The sequence below is a fragment of the Mobula birostris genome, unplaced genomic scaffold (assembly GCF_030028105.1).
Source record: "Mobula birostris isolate sMobBir1 unplaced genomic scaffold, sMobBir1.hap1 scaffold_594, whole genome shotgun sequence".
Classification (NCBI taxonomy): domain Eukaryota; kingdom Metazoa; phylum Chordata; class Chondrichthyes; order Myliobatiformes; family Myliobatidae; genus Mobula; species Mobula birostris.
Window position 1 is genome coordinate 91863 of NW_027278316.1, and position 7689 is coordinate 99551.

Genomic DNA, 7689 nt, shown 5'->3' on the forward strand with positions numbered 1-7689 from the left:
ACTGGTAGCTCGTTCCCTGCCCTCACGATCCTCTGACTGAAGAAGTTTTGCCTCACGTTCCCCTTAAACTTTTAACCTTTCACCCCGAACCCATGACCCAAGACCCACCCAATCTCAGTGGTAAAAGCCTGCTTGCATTTACCCTGTCTATACCCTCATAATTTTGTATCAAATTTCCTCTCAGTCTTCTACATTCTGAGAAATAAAGTCCAAATCTTTTCAATCTTTCTTTATAACTCAGGTCCTCCAGACCCAGCAACATCCTTGTAAATTTTCACTCTTTCAACTTTATTTGCATCTTTTCTGTATGTAGGTGACCGAAACGGCACCCAATACTCCAAACTAGGCCTCAGGTAATGTCTTGTACAACTTCAACACAACATGCCACTCAATACATTGACTTCTGAAGACCAATGTATCAAGAGCTTTCTTTATGACCCTATGTGACACTACTTTCAATGGATTATGGACCTGTATTCCAACAGCCCTTCGGTCTATCACACACCTCAATGCCTTACCTTCACTGTGTCAGGCCTAGCCTGGCTGGTCCTAGTGAAGTGCAACACCTCGCACTTGTCTGCACTAAATTCCATCTGCCACTTTTCAGCCCAGTGTACCAGCTGATGATAGCCTTCTTCATTCTCCACTCTTGGTGTCATCCGCAAATTTAACCATATTATCATCCATATCTTTGATCTAGATGACAAACAACAAAGGACACAGCACCAATCCCTGTGACAGGCCTGCAGTCAGAAAGACAACCATCTACTACCATTCTCTGGCTTCTCCACAAAGCCAAAGTGAAATCCAATTCACTCCCTCATCTTGAATGTTGTGCGACTGAACCTTCTCAATTAACCTCCCATGTGGGACCTTCGAACAACTTTCCCACCCCTGATGTCAGACTCACCAGCCTATAATTTCCTGGTTTATTTTTATAGCCATTCTTAAACAACGAAACAACATTAGTTACCATCCAATTCCCTGGTACCTCACCTATTACTAAGGATGACTTAAGTATTTCTGCAAGGGCTCCAGCAATTTCTGCACTTTCCTTCCCACTCTGAGGGAACACCTTGTCAGGCCCTGGAGATTTATCCACCCTGATTTGCCTCAGGATGCAAATACCTCCTCCTCTGTATTCTGTGCAGGGCCCATGAAATTGATGCCACTTCCATAAGCTGTGTATTACTGTCTCCTGAAATTAAGATCTCCCTCATCCGTTTTGGCTCCACACATGGATTACCATTCTGATCTCCCCAAGGTCTAATTTTGTCGTTGCAATCCTTTTGCTCTTAGCATATTCTGTGAGCTCCCTTGGCAGTTTCCTTCACTTTGTCTGCAAGAGCAACATCATGCCTTCTTTTAGCCCTCTTGACTTCTTTCTTGCATTTCTTATACTCCATCAGCACCTCATTTGTTCTCACCTGTCTATACCTGCTATGCACCTCTTAACGAGGGCTTCAATATCTCTTCAAAACCAAGGTTCCTTACGCTTGCTATCTTTATCTTTTATTCTCATACAAGCTTTGCACTCTCAAAACATCACTTTTGAAAGTCTCCCACCGACCGAGTACACCTTTGCCAGAAAAAGTCTGTCCCAATCCACACTTGCCATTTCATTTCTGATACCATCAAAATTCTCCAATTTAGAATCCCAACCTGAAGACCAGACCTATCATTTTGTATATTTGTTTTGAAACTACTAGTTTCTTTGACTGGAAGATGTGGAATCCTTGTGGATAAAGAAACTTCAAGGATAAAAAGATCCTGATGGAAGTTATATACAGACCCCTAAACAGTAGCCAGGATGTTGGCTACAAATGATAATAGAAGATTAAAAAAGGCATGCCAAAATGGCAATGTTACAATAATCACGGGGGATTTCAATATACAGGCAGATTTGAAAAATCAGGTTGCTGCTGGATCCCAAGAGAGGGAATTTGTAGAATGGTTATAAGATAGCTTGTTTTGAACAACTTGTGTTTGAGGCCACTAGGGGAAAAGGCAATTCTGAATTGGGTGTTGTGTAATGAACCAGATTTGATTAGGGAGCTTAAGGTAAAGGAACCATAAGGAAGGAGTAATCATAATATAGTCTGTGAGGGAGAAGATAAAGTGCAGTAAAAGGAATTACAGGGGCATGAGAGAGGATCAGTCTGAAGTTGATTGAAGGAGACACTATTCAGGATGATGGCAGAACAGCAACGGTTGGAGTTTCTGAGAGCAATTGGAAGATGCGGGACAGATACATCCAAAAGATGGAGAAGTATTTCTAAAGAGACGATGAGGCAATTCAGCTGACAAAGGAAGTTAAAGACAGCAAAAAGGTAAACAGTGCATTGGGAAGCTTTTAACTAACAGAAGGCAACTGAAAATAAGGGCATAAGGAGAGAAAATATAAAATATGGAAAGTATTCTTAGAGATGGTATGTATAATTACCTGGATAGACAGGGTCTGATTAGGAACAGTCAATATGGATTTGTGCGTGGAAGGTCATGTTTGACAAATCTTATTGGATTTTTTGATGAGGTTACTAAGAAAGTTGATGAGGGTAAAGCGGTGGATGTTGTCTATATGAACTTCAGTAAGGCCTTTGACAAGGTTCCACACGGAAGGTTAGTTAGGAAGGTTCAATAGGTATTAATATTGAAGTTATAAAATGGATTCAGCAGTGGCTGGATGGAAGACGCCAGAGAGTAGTGGTGGATAACTGTGTGTCAGATTGGAGGACGGTGTGTAGCGGTGTGCCTCAGGGATCTGTACTGGGTCTAAAGTTGTTTATCATATATATTAGTGATCTGGACGATGGGGTGGTAAATTGGATGAGTAAGTATGCAGATGATACTAAGATAGGTGGAGTTGTGGATAATGAAGTAGGTTTTCAAAGCTTGCAGAGAGATTTAGGCCAGTTAGAAGAGTGGGCTGAAAGATGGTAGATGGAGTTTAATGCTGATAAATGTGAGGTGTTACATTTTGGTAGGACTAATCAAAATAGGACATACGTGGTAAATGGTAGGGCATTGAAGAATGCTGTAGAACAGAGAGATCTGGGAATAATGGTGCATAGTTCCCTGAAGGTGGAATCTCATGTGGATAGGGTGGTGAAGAAAGCTTTTGGTGTGCTGGCCTTTATTAATCAGAATATTGAGTATAGGAGTTGGGATGTAATGTTGAAATTGTACAAGGCATTGGTAAGGCCAAATTTGGAGTATTGTGTACAGTCTGGTCACCGAATTATAGGAATGATGTCAACAAAATTGAGAGAGTATCGAGAAGATTTACTAGAATGTTACAGAGAAAGGTTGAACAAGTTAGATCTTTATTCTTTGGAGTGTAGAAGGTTGAGGGGGGATTTGATAGAGGTATTGAAAATTATGAGGGGGATAGATAGAGTTGACGTGGATAGGTTTTTTCCATTGAGAGTGGGGAGATTCAAACAAGAGGACATGAGTTGAGAGTTGAAGGGCAAAAGTTTAGGGGTAACATGAGGGGGAACTTCTTTACTCAGAGAGTGGTAGCTGTGTGGAACAAGCTCCCAGTAGAAGTGGTTGAGGCAGGTTTGATGTTGTCGTTTAAAGTAAAATTGGATAGCTATATGGACAGGAAAGGAATGGAGGGTTATGGGCTGAGTGCAGGTCGGTGGGACTAGGTGAGAGTAAGAGTTCGGCACGGACTAGAATGGCTGAGATGGCCTGTTTCTGTGCCGTAATTGTTAAATGGTTATAAGCACGCTAGCCAGGGACATATAAGAGGATTCCAAGTGTTTTTCAGATATATAAAGAATAAAAGAGAGGCAAGACTGCTGGAAAATGACACTGTAGTGGTGGCAATTGGGGACAAAGAAATGGTAGATGATCTGAATAAGTAATTTGCATAAGTCTTCATTGTTGAAGACTCCAGCACTTTGCTAGAAAGGAGAGTGCCAGAGGGCAGAAGAAAAGAGTATGCACTATCATTAATGAGAGGGTACTTGGGAAAGTGGAAGGACTGAAAGTAGATAAATCTCCTGCACCAGATGGTCTACACCCAATGGTTCTGAAAAAGTGATTGTGGAGGCATTAGTAATGATCCTTCAGGCATCACTAGAACTGGCAGGAGGCAGAGTGGGAAGACCTGGCTGCCAGTGACAGGGGTCAGTGTTGAGACTGCTACTTTTCGTGCCGTATATCAATGATTTGGATGACAGAATTGATGGCTTTATTCCAAATGTGTACAATGCAAAGATCGGCTATTGGGCAGGGAGTGTTGAGGAAGCAGAGAGTCTGCCCAAAGTCTTGTACAGATTGGGAGAAGGGGCAAAGAAGTGGCAGAGGACTAGTGTAAGGAAGTGTACAGTCATGCACTTTGGCAAAAGGCCTAGATTATTTTCTAAATGGAGCAAATTCAGCCATCAGAGGTGCAAAGGGACTTAGGGGTCCGCATGCAGGATGTGTCAGGGGTAAGGAAGCTAAACACAATGTTAGCATTTATTTTGAAGAGACTGGAATATAAGAGCAAGGATGTAATGTTGACGCTTTATAAGGCGTCGGTCAGACCACATTTGTCAAAATTGTAAGCGATTTTGGTCCCTTACAGAAGAAACAATGTGCTGGCATTGGAGAAAGTCCAGGGGAGGTTCACAAGAATGATTTCGGGAATGAAAGGATTACGTGTGGGGAGCGCTTTATGGCTCTAGGGCTTACTCGCTGGAATTCAGAAGAATGGGGGGGGGTTTCTCATCGAAAACAATTGAATATTAAAGGACTTAAATGTTTAAAGCAAGTCCAGGAGATACAGGGAGCCCCAGGGGACCCTACCAGTGTTTTCAGGGGTTCACGTGGGCACTCGCTGGCATTTGCAGGGCGTCCCAGAGAGGGCACCAACGTTCACATTCCGGGGAACGCGTCAGTATTTGTAGAAGAGGTTCACAGGGTGCAAGTTGAGGGGACCTGGGGAGCGAGTTGGTATTTATGGGGAGGGATCCCAGGGAGCGAGTCGGTATTTACAGGGGGGGGGGACCTGGGGAGCGAGTCAGTATTTACGGGGAGGGATCCCAGGGAGTGAGTCGGTATTTACGGAGGGGGGGGGACCTGGAGAGGGAGTCCGTATTTACAGGGGGGGTGAATCCCGGGGAGCGAGATGGTATTTATGGGGAGGGGGTCCCAGGGAGTGAGCCAGTATTTACGCGGGGGGGGGGCAGATCCTGGGGAGCTTGTCGGTATTTACAGGGAGGGGTCCAGGGGAGCGTGTCGGTATTTATGGGGAGGGGTCCCAGGGAGCATGTTGGTTTTTAAGGGGGGGATCCCGGGGATCGTGTCAGTATTTTCCCGGGGGGGCGGTCCAGGAAGCGTGTCCCCATTTAAAGGGGGGGTCCCGGGGAGCGGTCCGGTATTTCCCCGGGGGGAGATGGGTCCGGGGAGGGGTCCCGGGGAGCGGTCCGGTATTTCCCCGGGGGGGAGATGGGTCCGGGGAGGGGTCCCGGGGAGCGGTCCGGTATTTCCCCGGGGGGGAGATGGGTCCGGGGAGGGGTCCCGGGGAGCGGTCCGGTATTTCCCCGGGGGGAGATGGGTCCGGGGAGGGGTCCCGGGGAGCGGTCCGGTATTTCCCCGGGGGGAGATGGGTCCGGGGAGGGGTCCCGGGGAGCGGTCCGGTATTTCCCCGGGGGGGAGATGGGTCCGGGGAGGGGTCCCGGGGAGCGGTCCGGTATTTCCCCGGGGGGGAGATGGGTCCGGGGAGGGGTCCCGGGGAGCGGTCCGGTATTTCCCCGGGGGGAGATGGGTCCGGGGAGGGGTCCCGGGGAGCGGTCCGGTATTTCCCCGGGGGGAGATGGGTCCGGGGAGGGGTCCCGGGGAGCGGTCCGGTATTTCCCCGGGGGGGAGATGGGTCCGGGGAGGGGTCCCGGGGAGCGGTCCGGTATTTCCCCGGGGGGAGATGGGTCCGGGGAGGGGTCCCGGGGAGCGGTCCGGTATTTCCCCGGGGGGAGATGGGTCCGGGGAGGGGTCCCGGGGAGCGGTCCGGTATTTCCCCGGGGGGAGATGGGTCCGGGGAGGGGTCCCGGGGAGCGGTCCGGTATTTCCCCGGGGGGGAGATGGGTCCGGGGAGGGGTCCCGGGGAGCGGTCCGGTATTTCCCCGGGGGGAGATGGGTCCGGGGAGGGGTCCCGGGGAGCGGTCCGGTATTTCCCCGGGGGGGAGATGGGTCCGGGGAGGGGTCCCGGGGAGCGGTCCGGTATTTCCCCGGGGGGAGATGGGTCCGGGGAGGGGTCCCGGGGAGCGGTCCGGTATTTCCCCGGGGGGAGATGGGTCCGGGGAGGGGTCCCGGGGAGCGGTCCGGTATTTCCCCGGGGGGAGATGGGTCCGGGGAGGGGTCCCTATTGAAGTTTCAGATTTGCATGGGAAGATCCCAGAACTCCACGTGACTAGCGGCAAATCCTTCGCAGTTGGCGCATGCGCTTTGTACAGGGCGTGGGACAACCTCTTCGCGCTGGCACTTGAGCATGGGAAATCGTCTTCAATCCTTCCCGTGATCGGTTTCAACCATCCATATATGTAAAATGCGCGGTCAGCCTCCTCTTGAAGCCCAGAAGCTCAGTGTTGGACCAAGTTTAATTAGTTCTCCCCCCCCCGCCAAGTTCGCAGTTTGTTGAGAAGCCACCACGCCACAGCCGCCGCGCATTCTGGAAGTTGTAGTCGCCATTCACTTCCGTTTGCGGCTCCGCCAACGGCCAGGAAACCGAAACCGAAAAAGTCAGGACTTCAGCTCCCGGCGGCCTTCACGCGCCGGAGTTCTCTGTTAACATTTTTGTTCTATTGATTCGGATTGCGAAGAAAGGAGACACCGTGGCGGTGAAATGCAATCGGGCCGTCCGCGCGGAGCGTTTCGTTCCGTTGCAGGAGTTTAAAAGGCTGAAATCTCACCGGAACGCTGCCTCCTCCCCTCCCCCCTCCCAGCATTAGTGCCGGGTTCGTGGTAACGATTGAAGGAGGAGCCGCATCACAACCCGCAGCCGCCCCGGGGAGGAAGAAGCCGGATGCAACTGAGAAATAAATAATTAAATGCACAGATCTCCCTCTCTTTGCAACGGTGTGGTGGCAAACCCCGTCTCCCTCCGAATATGAGAGACTCCCCATTGCACACTCATTACCCCCTTTTTTCACGCCCGCGCCCTGTTCCCGGATCCCCGGGGAACTACAGCGCGCCGCGCACGTACATGTTCTTGCACCGTCCTTGAGGCCTGTAGTTGGCAGGACCCGGCACCGGATTCCTTCCCTTCCGTCTACTGAACCGGGGCTTTGCAATTTGCAAATTTACGGCGAGAGTCTCCGATTGATCTTAAATTGCTCACCCTTCATTGCCCTTAACGTCCTCTCGATCTTAAACTTAATTCGCAAAATAATTTTTTAAAACAGCTTCAACATCTAAACGCATTTGTCTTGAAATTATTACCTACTTTCTCACATTCTATTTAAGAAAAACATTCACTGAAGTGTTTTAACCACTTATGACACCTTGCATTAAAGTAAATTAGAGTTGATTTCAATCTTTCACAATGTATTTAAAAAGGAAAATACATTACTTGATTTTTCATGTGATTCTTGGACACTTATGCACAATGTAATGCACGTAGACAGCGTTCCCACCGTCGGCTGACCACCCCCCATCATCTGTGCAGATCTGTCCTCGACACCTGTCACAACTTTGCATTTT